Source organism: Mustela nivalis (assembly GCF_964662115.1).
Source record: "Mustela nivalis genome assembly, chromosome: X".
In the NCBI taxonomy this organism is placed as follows: Eukaryota; Metazoa; Chordata; class Mammalia; order Carnivora; family Mustelidae; genus Mustela; species Mustela nivalis.
This window is the reverse complement of record NC_139040.1, coordinates 124767599-124783969: the sequence shown is the minus strand read 5'-3', so window position 1 is coordinate 124783969 and position 16371 is coordinate 124767599. Positions and strand designations below refer to the sequence as shown.

Below are 16371 nucleotides of genomic sequence, written 5' to 3'. Positions count from 1 at the left end.
GAAAAAAATGAAGGAAAAAAGATTCCTGTGTCATCCATCACCCATTTCTACAAATTCCAGTTCTGAACACGTGTTGATCACTATCAGTCACCCGTATTTTTAGCTGTTCAGTGTGGTCACAAAGTATTAATTAGATCCCAGTGGAGGTGGGGGGAGGTGGGAAGAGTAGTCATGTTGGCCAACTAGGAGAAATTCCTTTTCACCTTCCCACAGACTAAAAGGTCCTATATCATCATCATGCTCGGAGTAATTCCTGACATTTCTTTAGTAGTTAAAAACCGGTTGGTTGCCAGAAATTTTTAGACATGCTACATGTTGTTCCACGGAGAAGGTGATCACAACTTCATACCACCATTTTAAGAAATAAATGTATTTAAGAAGTAATTGATTCCTCAGGCAATGTAGGCTTGTTTTTTGTTTTGTTTTTCCTGATAGTTCTGCCTTCTATGTTCTTATTTCCCTAATCATGAGGGGGTAACAGAGATATCTGGGGCAGCTTGAGTTCCATGTGTCTGTTGCTCACGTCTTAAGTTATAGAACGAAGAAATCGGTAAGTATTTTGAATTCTGCAGACCTACGTGGAGCTCTGAGCTTTTGAAGAAGGATCACCAAAGTACTGAAACATACTCTTGTTTTGTCACCTCCAAGTGATTTAAAGGAACGTGGAATTTCTCTGAAAAAAGAAAAAAAAAAAAACTAATGTGATGGAATGGTTGAGTTTAATGGCCTTATCTTACCAAATAATGGAAATCAGCTTTTTCTTGAACTCTTTGAGACTGCGATCCTGGCATTGCATTTTTCTGACTCTCACATGTGAGGTAATTGTAAAGAATATTTATGTATTGCTTAAGAGATGGCTTTTAACAAACAGCCAGAGCAGTGAACGTTCAGTTGGGATATTAAGGACACCTTCCCTGTATGATCTATAAGCGATAGCATAAAATTGTCATGGAGAATGATGAGCTCGATGGCTCTGGAAGGATTCCAGGCCTATCTTGACATCGCCTCTGTGTGATAGTTTAGAAATCACAGGGACAGGCCTTCCTTCATGCAGTAGAGCGTGCAGATGAAACACGAAGCTTTCCTGGGAACACTGGTCCCTGCCTTTCTCTTTGGTGTCTCAGAAGATCTGAACCTTTAGCTTTTCCTGTTTGTAGGGGAAAGAGCTAGATGCAATCTTTGAACACAGTGATTTTCAATTATTTTTATCCAGTGACACATTTTTGGATTGTTATTTGGGCCTCAGGGACATTGGAGATACATGTGATAAAGCATGAGTGTACTATGATGGCTGGTTAGGTTAAAATAAGAGCAGAGTATTCGCTCGCAATTCTGGAGGGCTTAAGTCCAGAATCAAGACGTTGGCAGGTGTAGTCTCCCTGTGAAGGTTCTAGGTGCGAAACCTGCCCTGCTTCTTCCTTATCATAAGGGCTCCAGGTATCATTGCCCTTATGTAAACGCGACTCCAGTTTCTGCCTCCGTCTTCTACATGCCCTTCTCCTGTGTGTTTTTCCTGTTTCTGCCTCCTCTTCTTTTTCAGGACACTTGTCACAGAATTTAGGGCCCGCTCTGTTAATCCAGGATTTTCCCATCTTGAGGTTAGGTATAATTATCTCAAAAACCCCTCTTTCGAGTAAGCTCCCCATCATGGTTACTAGGAATTGGGACTTTTATATTTCTTGGGAGGGTCACATTTCAACCCACTGGCCAGAGCAAAGGAGAGTCGATTAAATTAGTATTTAGTAGAAATCTGTCCATTTATTTTTGTCCTGTTCATGTAGTCAATCTTAATCTTCTCCAGGTCTCTGAAAATATTCCTAGGAAAGTGTATCATCTGGTGACCTTCTTCATCCTAACTTACAGTCTCTTATAATTCTAAACTACATTTCTTTTAGTAGAATATCTTATTTTTTATAAAAGATTTTATTTATTTATTTGACCCAGAGAGAGCACAGAGGGAGAGTGAGAGGGAGAAGCAGGCTCCCCGCCGAGCAGAGAGCCCCATGTTGGGCTCGATCCCAGGACCCTGAGATCATGACCTGAGTTGAAGGCAGGTGATCAATCGACTGAGCCACCCAGGTGCCCCAGAATATCTGATTCTGTCAAAATACTTGCCTTGTTGGAATGATATAGTGGTACAGGTACTGTGCAAGTACTAGTTAATATTTGCAATTCTCTTTGAGTCCGGGGATACCCAGGGCTCCAAGGACATAGGAATTAGCAAGAACCACATGTCAGACTGTGGAAGTCCTAGTCGGGTACCTGAGGGGCTCACACCCCCACAAGGCTGCACTGCACCATCCAGAACCCACCCCAGCTGTGACTGTGGTTATCTGTCATTGCCATCATCTGGCCCATGAAACCACCCCGACGGCCGAAGTTTGAGTCACTGTGAGGTGGTTGGTTCCATTGTTGTGGTGTTTTCTAAAGCAGAACTTGACAGCCTCTTCAGGGAGGGAAGTGACAAGTTGTCAGCATGACAGCCTAGAAAGTGACGTCTCACAAGTGGAGAGGAAGGTGATGCCCTTGGCCTTAGCTCCACACGCATAGATGCTGAGAGCATATCAGGTGATAGAGAGCACTTTGGAATGAGGTCAGCTGACTCCTAAGTTCCATTCAGATATCTGTCACTGGTTCATTGTATCTTAGAAGTTTTATTTGTTCCTATTTGGCATGTACTTGGTGTTGGAAACTTGGATTCTCATATCAAGCGAAAAATGAAACCTTCATTTTCCCTCAAGATAACTGGGGAATCAGATCGTCCACCACACGTACTCCCTACCCCCCTTGCTAAAATGTAGTCGGAGCAGTAGAAAATTTGAGGTATATTAAGGCTAATTGATCAGGAGATGATTGACTTTGAACAGATACTTTATGACTCCGTGTTTATAAGTAGAAAGGGCCCCGCCCTGCCTTTTGAGGGGCAACGGGGAGGGTCACGAGGTAGAAAGAAGAGGCGAACTGTGGCCAGAGCCTCTATTATGGTCTTCCTAGGAAGGAATGGCCGAGGCCAGCCAGTGAGCTTAGGACTGGCAAATTTGGTTACTTGTAGTCTGTTTTGGAACATAGAGGTTGTCCCTAGTTTTCTCTTTTGTCACCCTGGGCGTGGTTATGGGAAGAGAATAATGGCCTCGTGTGGGAGAGTCAAATAAAAGGGATGGTTAAGGGTGCGGGCCCTGTTTGGGTTGGTTTGCAATGGAGAAACATGCCGCCTGCCAAGGGAGCCCTTCGAGGAATTACAGACCATGAGGGAGGAAGAGGGCTGAGGCAAGGTCAGTCCTGGCTAGCGCTGTTTGTCCGGTCAAGGAAATGTCTGGCTTATGCATGTAGGGGAGATGGTAAGGCATCAATTTTCCAGAACCTAGAAACATGGCTAATACACATACACTTGCAATGTTATCAAAAGTTCTCGTCCAAAAGTGGGAACCCAGTTTGAACCCTCCATGCCTCCATTACAAGGCAGCAGCCTGGCGTGGGCAGGTTCCCAGTACTTCCATGGCTTACAGACTATCTGAGTATACATCCTCATGGATTGGCTGGTTCTTCCTCCCTCCCCTTCTCTCTGCCACACCAAGCAAGGGAGCAGTACGTGGGGCAGGCTTTCAGCTCGCTAGCCCTGGTCTAGAGGCCCTTCACATCCAGCAGGTGTTCTCCTAAGATGGGACATTTACTGCGAGTCTGCATCATGGCAAACAGCCCATGTGACAACAGATCGTGGGCTTGCTTCCTCTAGATGCAGCTGGGGAGGGTAGATAGCCAGCGGAAGCCAGCCGATGGAGGCCAACTTGGAACACCTGCATGGAGTGAAGGAAGGTTCTTTGCCTTCTCTGCGGCTTCTGAATGTGGAGACTTTTGTGGGAGAATTTATGGGGTAAAAGAAGCCCGACTTTTGAGTCTGAAGGCCTAGGATCCAGTCTGAGCCCTACAGCTTTGTTCAGCAGGGCCTTGGGCAAGACGTGCCTCTGGGCCTTGGGTCTTACAGCTCTGAAATGTGTGTGGCGGTGGGGCACACAGGAGGGGTTGATGAGGTGTTTGGGGCAATGGTTTTGCCATGAAGCCCGAGATCTAGTCCTATCTTTCTTGGCTTTGGTTCCTGGCTCCACGGTAGTAGAGCCTATGGTGGCCGTGAAATCGTGAGTTTGTTTTCAGCCTGCACGGCTTTCGTTTTGCTCCTGCTTTTCTTCCATTCCTAGGCTCTTTCCCGGGTTCTGGGCTTTCCTGCCATCCTCCGTGGGGGCCTGTCTCTTTGGGGAGAGGCCACGTTGTGTACTAACACAAGTTCTGGGCCCATATATGTCCTCCCCCTCCTGCATCCTTACTAGTTCACCGGGCTTGACCCCCCCGTTCCATGAGTCGATCCCAGATGGGGGTTGGGGGGTGTCTGCCTGTGCCAGCTCAGGGAAGGGGCTGGCAGCCATGCGAGCTGAGGACGTGGGAAGGAGAGAGCTTGGTGTTTTAGGGTCTTTTTCTGAAGCTTTCCACCACTTTCGTCTTGCCTCTGCCCTGTCTTATTTTCTGCTGCATTATTTTCTGCTTCATTTTCTTATTTTCTGCTACATTTCCTCCTCCCTAAGTCATTCCTGTTTTTCATTTGCGCACTCGCTCATTCATTCAATAGGCCCATGCAGCAGGCTCTGCCCGTTACTGGAGATAGACAGATAAATAACCGCTCTCCCGCCCTCCAAAGCTCAGAGTCGCAAATACATAAGTAATGGTCTTTCTTACTCTTGCGCGAGGGAATTATAGAGAATCAGCGCGGGGTGCTACTAACTTGGCCCTGCATTTCAGGAAAGCATGGGCCCTGAGAACTATTGCACTGGGCCTGCAAGGCTCCAGAAGGGTTGGCCAGGTTAAGAGTGGGGGGTGAGGAGGTTTCTATCAAGGCAAAGGTTATGTCCAGCCTTGTAAGGGTCATAGAAGGTAGTGAAGGTAGGCGGGACCCAGGCTCTTGACCTAAAGCGGAGGCCGCACGGTGAAGAATCTCATGCAGTATAATCGCGGACTCGAACTGTATACTGAAGGCCACTGGCACTGGGTAGGATTGTGTAAGGGGGGAAACTGGACCGGATTACATTAGGAAAACCCAACTCCAGTGGCAGAGACACCATCCCCATCTTGATCTCTCTCTCTTTCTCTGACTAAATAAAGAATAATAATAATAAAAATCAAAGCCAAATATTCCTCTTAGGACGTTCTTGTCCCCTGACACCTGCTTCCTCTTCTCACTGACAGCCTCAGACCTTCACTTGCGCCCACTGCCCCTCCCCCACTCGGCCTCCTACTTGACTTGAGCTGCCACACTGATGCCATCACCAGGGCATTGACCTTGAACTGCCGATCCAGGCCAGACACTTTCTCCTCCTGGCACAGGCCAGAGCTTGGCTGAGGGGTTGGTTATAATGGTGGTTAGGTGCCAGGCCCCTGGGGTAGAGACAGTGGCTACATCTCCATGCCTCAGTTTCCCTCCCCCCAACAAGCCTGGAGGCAGGCGCTCACAGAAGTGCAGTATACAGGGCACCTGGGTGGCTCAGTTGATTAAGCAACTGCCTTCAGCTCAGGTCATGATCCTGGAGTCCCAGGATCAAGTCCCACATCAGGCCCTCTGCTCATCAGAGAGCCGGCTTCTCCCTCTGCCCCTCGCCTCTTTCATGCTCTCTCTCTCAAATAAATAAAATCTTTAAAAAAAAAAAAAAAAAAAGAAGTGTACAATATAGAACGGAGACCTTGCAGCCCAGTGCTTAAGGCTTTACCTTTATGGGGAGCTGGATATGAGTCTGTGTACAAGCGCTAATGTTATGGGGGAAGGAAAAAAGAAAAAAAAAAAGAGGCTGAATGCAATGTGCCTGTGAAGGCAAAATCAGCTAGCATGAGCTCTACATGCCATGTTGTTTTCAAGAACAGGAAGGCCAGTTGCAACCTAAGAAAAGAAAAATAGTACCCAAGAGCGGTTTGCGGAGTACTAGCCAGTGAGGGAACATGTTTTACGTTTTCTGGTATTTGTTGTTGTTTTGTTGTTGATTTTGCTCATCAGCCGATTAGAAGCATATAAACACAAACTGTTCTCTAAAAACAGGATGATGTGTAGGAGAAGCTATAAGTGAACACCCAGGTTACACAAAGTGTAGGATAGATTCCGACTGACGTTAAATGTCGGCTGCCTCTTCCGTGGCTCTTTCTCTCTTTCCCTCCCGCCCTCCACACGCCCTTCTTTAGAAACTAGCCCTAGAAAACTGGACTTCGTGGTAGCGTAGAGAGTGCATTCTGTACTTTTGGCATTTTGAGGGCACACTCTGGTCTATGTAAGGGCATTTGAAAATTAAACTCAAAGTTCTTTTCATTTTGACCTTTTTTAAATTCATAAAATCATGCGTGTATTTGGAATCACACTGGTCTGTCTCTACGCCATTCTTACGAAACAGTATTTTGGAGCACGAGTGATATCACGTCATTATTTTGGGCCTCCTTTTTGTGTGAGTTGATTTCAAATTCAGCACGTCTGCTGGGGTTTGGTACTGTCTCAACACAAAAATGAGGAAATCACCGTGGCGCTTGTGCAAGGGAGGGTGGGAAGTGGATTCAAATGTGTAATTATGTTACATGACGAGTGTCCCTGTAAAATGCCAGGCTGGCCAAGTGTCTAGTCTGCGGCATTCTGGGGTGGCTGCAAGGAGGAGGTGGCATTGGAAGAGAAATACCTCGCAGTTCAATAGTTGGAGAGAAATAGGAAGCGGAAAGCCTGCCCATAAAATGCCTGTTGTTTTCAAGGAAATTATTTCATGGAGCCCGAGTGCTGATCAGTGAGGAGGGTTGGGGGCAAATTCCAACAGGCCTCGTTACTATGCTAAAGAGTTTAGTCTCAGTCGTTGTCACCATCTAAATCATCAATTCAGGGTATTGATTCTCCTCCTGCATATTACATAATATATAATTTTTGCCTCCTGTGTAAGACTTAATGGGTCTATTTTGGGTTGGCCTGAACTTTTGCTTGTCAAAGAGTTTCCTAGTATTGAGCAAATGCTCTTTCTCTCCCTATAATGTTCCTGTTTAAAAGGAAAAAAAAAATCTATACTGTTCCACAGTAACATAATTCACGTGTCCACAGGGAATTTGCTTCACATCGGTGCCTTTATTCATAGATTTTGAACTGGAGAAGTCGATGAAGAAAAGCGACAAAAAAGCCAAATGGGTTGGGAGTTTTTCTAGCAATTTCAACCCTGGAAGCTCCCATCAGTAGTTCCAGAGCTCAGGGCCTCTCTGCCCTTGAGTTTGACCCTGTGGAGGCAGGAGCCCCTGCTGGGAGCAGGCGAATGTGCTGCAGAGGCTTTGCTGGGAGTGCCCAGGGGAGCCCCAGGTGGCAGGTCTCTGTGGCATCCCAGTGTACTGCCCTTCCTCCCCCACCCCCCGCCGTTCCTAGAAAATGTCTTGGGAGCAGGTAAGGGTTCTGGAAGATTCCTGCAAGATCTTACAAGTGTCTTAAAGACAAAGGGATTTGGCGAGAATAAGGGAAGTTTCCTGCGAACCTTGGGCTGTAATCAGAAATTGTCCAGTTTGTTCAGCCTGCGAGCCGGGCATTTCTGCAATTGCACGAACCCAAAGTTTTTCCAGAAACATATTTGTAATATGTTTCTTGATTGCTTTATGTTTGGGAATATCATATCCTTAAGAATATTTGGAACTGGGGTGCCTGGGTGGCTCAGTTGTTAAGCGTCTGCCTTGGGCTCAGCTCATGATCCCAGGGTCCTGGGATAGGGTCCTGGGGTCCTGCATCCAGCTCTCTGCTTGGCGGGAAGCCTGCTTCTCCCTCCCCACTCCTCTCTCGCTGTGTGTCTCTCTATCAAATAAATACATAACATCTTTTTTTAAAAAAAGATTATTTACTTATTTATTTGACAGACCGAGATCACAAGTAGGCAGAGAGGCAGGCAGAGAGAGAGGGGGGGAAGCAGGCTCCCCCCGAGCAGAGCCCGATGCAGGGCTGGATCCCAGGACCCTATCCCAGGACCCTGGGATCATGACCTGAGCCAAAAGCAGAAGCTTTAACCCACTGAGCCACCCAGGTGCCCCAATAAAATCTTAAAAAAAAAAAAAAAAAGTTTGGAACCCAGAATGCTGCTGTATGTTTAGGGAAATACAAAAATAGAGCCAGGCTACTGTGTGGTCTGGGAGCCAGAGGGCATATGAGATTATTGCCAGGAGGAAGTTCTCTTTCTTAGGAAAGTGTGTTGGTGGTCATGAGACAGGTAACTCAGTGATATATTACATGTCCCTTTTGACCTCGGCTTCAGGGCCCTGTTACACTAGATTGCCGTAGTGGTCTTCAGTTTAGGTTTTTTTGTAAAACGATCTCCTTTCCTTTGATTTGAATTTTCGTACTTTTATACCTATAGCAGTGTTTTCTTTGGATCATTGGTTCTTTGTATATGTCATCTCAGTAACATGTGGATTGCGAATATGTATAACGCAGAATTAGTTCCCCATATCCTATTGCTTCATGTCCCCTATCACATCCAGATCATACAGTGATGGTTACATCCAGTGCTTACAGTGGACAGGGTGACACGTTCGAGAGGCCTGTGTAATGACAAGAAGGGGCTGGGTGGAAACATGGGAAGTTGACGAGAAATGTGTCCCTAATTAAGCGATATTTTCTAAATTAACTTACTTGTTGCTTAAAGAATCAAGCCTGAAATTCCTCTATTAAGAGTTTCTTTTGGTTCCATTTTTAAAATTGGTATGTCAGAGACATCACCTTGTTAGGAAGCCATGATCACGATGATTACAAGCATTTATATGCCGAAGACCGGGATTCCCACTTGGCAGAGTTCTTGATTCTCCATAGAATCCACAAGAAAGCCCCCGTTTAGCAGGGAACTGGGGCTAAGAAAGGCTCCATTATTTGCCGCAAGGTGCAAGGAGGTGCCTGAGTGGGTCTACACGCCTTGGTGCACACCCCACAATTTACCTCCACTTGCTCTGCGGGAGGGGTGCGGAGGGGGAAGAACTCTCCCGCCTTCGGGCAAAGAGAACTTCTGAGCTCAGTTCTCACGTGTGGTTTCTGGGAAGAGGAAGCGTAAGCCCAGAGCTTAGCACAGTGGCTGGCACGTGAGATCAGTATATATTCTTGTGATGGCAGCAAAGAGTAAATAGGCTTCCTGGGTCCTGACATAGTGAATAAAATTACAGGCTGCTCAGTGAAATTGAATTTCAGATAAACAACAAATAATTCTTTTTAGTACAGTATGGCCCATGCAATATTTGGGAAATATTTATACCAAAGAGTATTATCCATGCATTATTTGGGAGATATGCTAAAGCCTTCTCAGTCCAGCAGTAAGTACCGTGCGTAGGCAGGCCTTCTGTATCCCATCATCCAATCCCAAATCAGAATAACGGGCAGAGTGGTTGCCTGGGATAAGTGCTTGAAATACTTCCAGAAACAGCTCTGCTTCTCTGTGCAGAAGGCTCAGCCACTCCGTGTCTCTTCACGAGACATGAGGCTTCACGAGAAGCCTGAGTTCCCTCAGTTTCTTGATTTTATTGGGATCTCCTGTCTCTTTGCTTAGATTACCTCCATCATGGGCAGCCTCTTGGTATCTGACCTATGGTAACGTTTGAAAATTGCTGAATACCTGTGAGCCTTACAGTGGGTGCTTCTCAACCTTGTCTGAATGTTAGTAGTACCTGAGGATCTTTTAAAGATTTTTTATTGATTGATTTGGGAGTGGGGGCAGGGAGTGAAAGAAACAGAGAATCCCACATGAGGGTCTTTCAAAAGTCCTGATGCCCTGGTCCCAGCCTAGACCAATTATGTCAGTATCTCTTGGGTGGGAAAAGGCATGAGTGTTCTTCTTCTTCTTCTTTTTTTTTAAGATTTTATTTATTTATTTGACACAGAGAGAAAACACAAGCAAGGGTAGCTGCAGACAGAGGGCGAGGGAGAAGCAGGCTCTCTGCTGAGCAGGGATGTGGGTCTCTATCCCAGAACCCTGGGATCATGACCTGAGCCAAAGGCAGACGCTTAACCCACTGAGCCACCCAGGCGGCCCCAAGGCATAAGTATTCTTAATGCTTCCTGCATGATTCCAATGTATCACCTGTGATGGGACCGCTCTGCTTGGCTCACGGGCCCCCTGTATGCTTGGCTCTAATACAAGAATGTCACCACCTCCTAGCCCTTTCTCCATTGTTTCTTGCCTCAGCTTTCTGGTTCCATCCTGAGTCCATCCAAACCATCTGTTTCTGTCACTTTCTGCAGTTGCAAAGTGGGTGTGTTGGGTTCTCCTAACACTCTGTCTAGGTTAGACCATTGCCTTTTACTCTAGGTTGTGCATCTTGGGCCCACACACTGTTAATAAATTTGGAAAAGGCCCCTAGGAAGGTCCAGGGCATTTTCCCTTTTTGTCCCACGCTGATAGAGCTGCCCTTCTTTTCAGGAGGGTTTGAGGCCCTTAGAGAAGGAAAGTGAGCTCAGAGATAGAAAATGTCCATGACTGAATAAATAGTGACATCAGTCCTGGAGTACTACAGGGCCTTGGCACCATCTGGGAAGGCTTCCAGGAGAACCAGGGGCTCAAAGTCCCCCACCCGTGGCCATGAGGTCCCCGATGGAGCAGAGATGCACTTTAGAGCTTTGGGAACTAGTCCTGCTGAGTGAGCTCCTGCTGCTGCCTCACCAGATGCTTCTACAGTTATAGGACACTTCCATTTGGTTTGGATATTCCTCAAGTTGGAAATGCCCAAGTTAGCCCTGGATTTGTAAAGTTAAGTGTATAATCGCAATACGTTTGTTTTCTCTGGGCAAGTTGACTCAACCACTTCTCTGTATGTTCTGCCGAAGTATTGGAGTTTGTAACTGATTGCCTAGTAGAAAGAAAATAGTTCATTTTTCAGAGAGAGTGTTTCATATGCCTTGGCAGGGACCAGGTATATAACTTTAACCAGGGTATTTAAAAATGTAAATTCTCAAGATATTCTGTTACCTTCTTTGCATTTTAATGAAAATGGAGCCTTTAAGAGAGATCAGTAATTGAGTACTAATCAGATACTGATTGCTTAAACTCTACAAAGTGTTTGATTTTAAAAACCTCAGTCCCATCTAATAAATGGTGGGAGTTTATCAAAGCAAGTGGCGTATACTTTTCCTCTCTATTTTGATTCAGAGGTGTAACAATTTCTACCTGCTGGTTTAAATTGGCCCTGAGAACACCTTTTGTGTTAAGCCCACTCACAGCTAGAAGGAACCCACATCAACCTGACAATAAAATAATATCTCCCAACTAAACAAAGTCAAAAAGCCAATGGAACAAATTGTTCTGTCGATAATCCAAAGCTGAAACTGTGTGGTCTCCCGCTATTTTTAGAACTTGAGAGGAAAAGATTCCTCCTTATTGTAAAAACGATACAATTAAATATGAAGTCGGCCACTGGGAAACTCAAGAGTTCCCTTTGAGCACCATTTTGTGGCTCCGTTTTCCTTTTATTAAAGCAGAAAATGAAGCCCACAAAGGCGGCAATGCTTCAAAGGAGAAACAGAGAGTTCTGTGTTCACCGGGTAACCTCGACACACCGGTCAGCTGGTGGTTCGGGCAACCCGTGTTACCATCTGCATGAACGTGGACAAGCAGATCGACCTCATTATGCTCCGAATGCAGAAAAACTGTGATTTTGCTGTCCCTGAATTTACCGATAGCTTTACATTCAGTTCAAGTTTCTTTATAGTTTTGTTGGAGTTCCACAAGGGGAACTCTAGAAATTTTTGGCGAGAAATTATTCTAATTTCGCAGGAAAGTAGATTAGTCCTTTGACTAGTCATCCAGAAAATCAAGGTGAGCATTTCTCAATCTTTGGAAAGATAAGAATTGTGGACTTCAGTCAGACTAGATAGAGGTGAGAGAGGTGTTCGTCTCGGTCCGGAATAAGAAAGCCGAAGTTCACATGGAAATCAAACTCTCGCTATTTTATTTCATTTTATTTTTTCAATTTTATTTATTTATTTGACAGAGAGATATCACAAGTAGGCAGAGAGGCAGGCAGAGAGAGAGGGGGAAGCAGGCTCCCTGCTGAGCAGAGAGCCTGATATGGGGCGCGATCCCAGGAACCTGAGATCATGACCTGGGCCAAAGGCAGAGGCTTAACCCACTGAGCCACCCAGGCACCCCAAACTCTCGCTATTTTAAATACAGAATCCAGTGTGGCTGGGACGATGAGGAGGTGAGAGAGGGTCATGCACGTGGAGAGTTGGAGACAGTCTGTGAGAGAGAGAGAAAGAGAAAATGTTTAGATTTTGATAGTCATCGATCTTTTTTCTTGGTGTCTGGCATCTGTGGAAAAGTGGCAGCTTGGTTTTCATACCGTCTGTGGCTCAGGGCCCCCCACCTCCCAACCCCCTTCCTCTGAATAGAAGAGATGACTTTATTCTCTGCTCCTGGCATCTCTGTTCTTGGTTTTCTTTCCCTGAGTTGCCTCAACTTCTTCGCTATATTATAACACCCTCGAAGACAAAGATCTTGCCTTCCTTGCCTCGGAATCCCCTGAAGCCAACACCGTGTCCGGCACTTACTTGTACGGCCATTTCTCCTCCGCTCTGTCTGGCCTACAATCACGTGCCCTGCCTTTGGGTGTTCCTGTGTTGACCTCACGTCTTTCTGGGCTTGGCTTGTCTATCCAGTGGCATCTGTGGCTGTGGTAGGGCTTACTCTCCTCTGGGAGGAGCCAAAGGAAGGAGAAAGTCTGCCAAGATGATTGATGGGTTCATAGAAGTTCACCCACCTAGGCCATTCGCCTTGCTGGCTCATCAGAGGTCTGCTGTGGAAGAGACTGTAACTAACTTAGTGACGTCATCAGGACTCACGTATTCGCTCGACTCTTTCCGGTCAGAAGCCCCGCGTGGGATGGCTCGATTTTCTGCTGAGGGTCTCACGTGGCTAAATTCAAGGTATCCGCCAGGACTGTGACCCGCAGCCTGTAGAGCTTGGGGGCTGCTTCAGGCTCCCTGTTTGTGGGCAGAAGTCCATCCCTCGCATCTGTAGGACAGAGGTATCCATGTCTCCAACTTGTATTTCCTCCGTCTTCAAGCCAACAATGGCACACCGAATCTTCTTCAGGCTTCTGGGCTCTGACTTCCTCTTCCACCTTCTCCTTTGGCCGTCGGTGCTTATGTCATTGCACTGGACCCATTGGGGCCATCTAGGATCACCTTCCTAGTGCAAGGCCAGCCCGTGAGTCACCTTACCTTCACTACCGTACTGCAGTTCCATCGACAGTGTCTGGAAGCCCCAGTCAGAGAGCAGAAGGTGAAGGTCATGGGAGTCAGCCGGTTGTTCGCAGTCTCTGCTGGTACTTCACAGGCCCGTTATCTTTGGTGTTTCCTCAGATTCTCTCCCCTAAGGTGTTTGGGAAGATTGGGTTCATGGGTTAAAACGCCCCAGGCTATTCCTGATGGGTCTGACGTCCCTCTCGTCAAGTCCTGCAATGTCATGTTGTGGGATTTTGGCTGAGGTATTCCTTTGGGAAATAAGGAAAGACATCCTCGATTCTAAGAACATGAGCCCCATCTGGTCTGGAGGAATGATCTATTATTCATTTCCATGTCCCCTGATGGGCAGCCTGGAATCTGGGCCATGGGAGGCAGTCTGGAAAGGCTGCCGTGAAGAAATGAATGGATAAATGAATTGATCAGTCCTGAGAGTCTTTTACCAAGTGATAGAACTGCTATTTTTGAACAGATATAGGTAGTCATCATTTCCCAACAGCTGTTTCCATATGCGCCCACACACTGGAAGGCGTCCTCTGATTTTCCAGGCTATGTGTGAGCAATCATTATCATAAGTACCTTTTCAGAAAGTGGGTTGGGATATTTGCCTAAAAATGTCCTTTCCTAGTCCTTGACGCTAACCTGTGCATCTATGTCTCCTCTGCCTCACCACTCCTGCCTCCCTGTCTTACGCTAATGGTTTTGAGTATCTGTGCCAGGATTAGAAATTGCATCCGTATACTTTGGCCTATAACTCTAAGGAGCCACTACATTTTACTTTAAGTTAGGCATTTATTAACTATTTGTTGAAAAAAATCTCTTAAGGACACTTTTAAGTTCTGATTAACTTAAAAGGTGAGGCTGATATCGCTTGGTATTTATTCCCAGTACATCAGTGCACACGCACACACATGCGCGCGCGCGCACTCCCTCACCTGAAAAAATGTTTTATTAATCCCTGGAGGGCAAATAGGCTATAGCTTCAAAGAGACACTCATAGAAGGTAATGTTGCCCTGTACCAAATCTTATGCTAGGTTTTGTACTAGATTTCTTTTTTCTTTCTGTTTCAAAAATGTCATTCTATGCAACAGAAATCTTAAATAATCATATTAACCCAGGTCCTAGGTACCTGAATCTAGGAGAAAACATAGAGTTGATTCAAGCTTGATGGGTCGATGTGAAAATTCTGGTCATCAGAAAAACATTGATTTTTGTCATACATTATTTATTGGGTGAATTATACTTCACAAATTAACATGTTTTATACATCATTGTCTCGTGAGTGGGATTAATATGACATTCCAGAGACTTGCAGAAGCCCTCGGTCCAGTGACCAAATAGTGTCTGGACCTGCGGATTAGAGAATTTCTTGGATCACTGTGGCATCTACTCAGCATTCCCTGTGAAATATTGCCCCAGATCCAAACTGTTTCCTCCCGATGGGGAGCTTGCCACCTCCGTGGCGTGTCTGGCAGCGTCCGTCATCTCAGCCCTTAGAATGAGAGTCACGGAAAACCTCCCTGCTTCATCCAAATGTGTATTCCCCAAATGCAGAGGTCCCAAAGAAGGTTCGGGAAAGTCCCCGTCAAGGCACACTGTCCTGAAGGCCTGGGCTCAAAGGCCCCCATAACAGGCAGCCCATCCACGTTTCCTCCTCAAACCATGCTGTACAGTGGGGGCAATTTGGAGGAAGAAAAATACCAGTGTGATCATAGTGTCTTCTCCACTCAATCAATTATGAGCTATACGTGAGGGGGACATGTAAAATTAAATGTACCAAGCAGACCGGCTTTCCGTCACTGCTGGTAGCAGGTCATTTTAATCAGATGGGATGCTGGCCGTGGCCTGGTAGGCACACGTTCTTGTGTTCTAGGACATCATGTACTTTTTGTACAGTGGGTTTTTATTAAGCTTGTATTTAATGTTATCTATCACAGAAGGATTAAAGCCAGGGTGGTCTGTGTTCATGAATCCGTTTCTAATAACGGCCCACAGAGCAGTTACTTGTCAGGATAAAGCTGACACTCCACAGTTCATCAGCTACTGGTTTTCTCCTCGTCTCGAAAGTTGCTGATTAAAAGAGAAAAGCGACGCCGGGCAACACTTCTATCCCCCCCTGCACCCCTGGGTGCGCACGGCAGCAGCTTGCAAAAAGGTGCTTCTCCTCGCACAGGACGTCACCGCGTGTCAGGTGCACGGGAGCGCGTGTGGCTTGGAGGAAGGGCGGCTGCAGGAGTGCGGTGGGTGTTGGCAGGGGTTCAGCCGTGAAATGGAAGCTCGCCGTGTAATAAAATCTCCTGGGAATGCACAGGATGCCTGGGCATTAGGCATGCTCCTCGTGTTTCACATAAATGCATCCTGTTCTCAGGAGCGGAGGGGCAGTGCGTTCGCACCGGCTCATTCAAATTGAATGTAGGTAAAAGGAGAGTCCCGAGCAAACAGAGCAGTCTGGCGTTTCTGAAGGCGGGAGCAAGGTCAAGCTGCTGGCTGCGTTCTCTGTTGTTTATTGGGCGTTTATTTGCTCTCCTTTTGCACACTCCACGCACGTTGCAAAGAGGCAGCGCTGGGCGGACTGATGCCTGCTCGGCTCAGGCATCCAGGCGATTTTGGCCGGACTCTTCTGGGTAATAAAGTTCAAGGCTTCATACGTGGCTTCATCTGTTGTGCCCAAGCCTGGCGTGGGTAATGTTTGGCTGGAAGACAAAGCTCCTCCAGAGGGGGCAGTTTGTATTGGGTTGTTTTTTTTTTTTCCCCCCTGTCTTTTGTTCTTCTTTATCAGTGTTCCAGCTTGAAGTTTGGCACAGCGAGAGTGAGGAGAGCGAGCCTGTAAAAAGCCTTTTGCAACATGCTTTTTCCATTAGGTTTCACAGGAGCGGAGTATCACCGGCAGCAGTGGCTTGCTTGCTCTCTAGTCTTGTGCTGTGAGGAATAAAGACACTGTAGGGCGGTGAACCTGAACTTGGCCCGTTCATCCATACTGTATAGAGGGATTGCATAGAGTGGAGTCAAATGCCACTCGGGGGTGAACTACACGCATCAACTTGCGTTCCTGCTGGATATCGTAGGAAGAGCCCTTGACAGAATCCAGTAATTAAAAGGTAAAGCATGAAATGTGTGC

The 16371-nt window shown here is 46.4% G+C and overlaps 1 protein-coding gene across 8 annotated transcripts in view; it reads left to right on the top strand.

The window, feature by feature from the left end:
* The window catches only part of FRMPD4 (FERM and PDZ domain containing 4), an 849154-nt gene that overhangs the window by 519492 nt on the left and 313291 nt on the right, over window positions 1-16371 (top strand). Inside the window, exon 1 of one of the 8 annotated variants that reach the window (XM_082717075.1) lies at window positions 15905-16351. The exons of the other annotated variants lie outside the window; for them this stretch is intronic. The gene's annotated coding sequence lies outside the window, so the exon portion shown is untranslated. Of the gene's footprint in view, window positions 1-15904; window positions 16352-16371 lie in introns of those variants that run through there. 8 annotated transcript variants of the gene reach the window in all.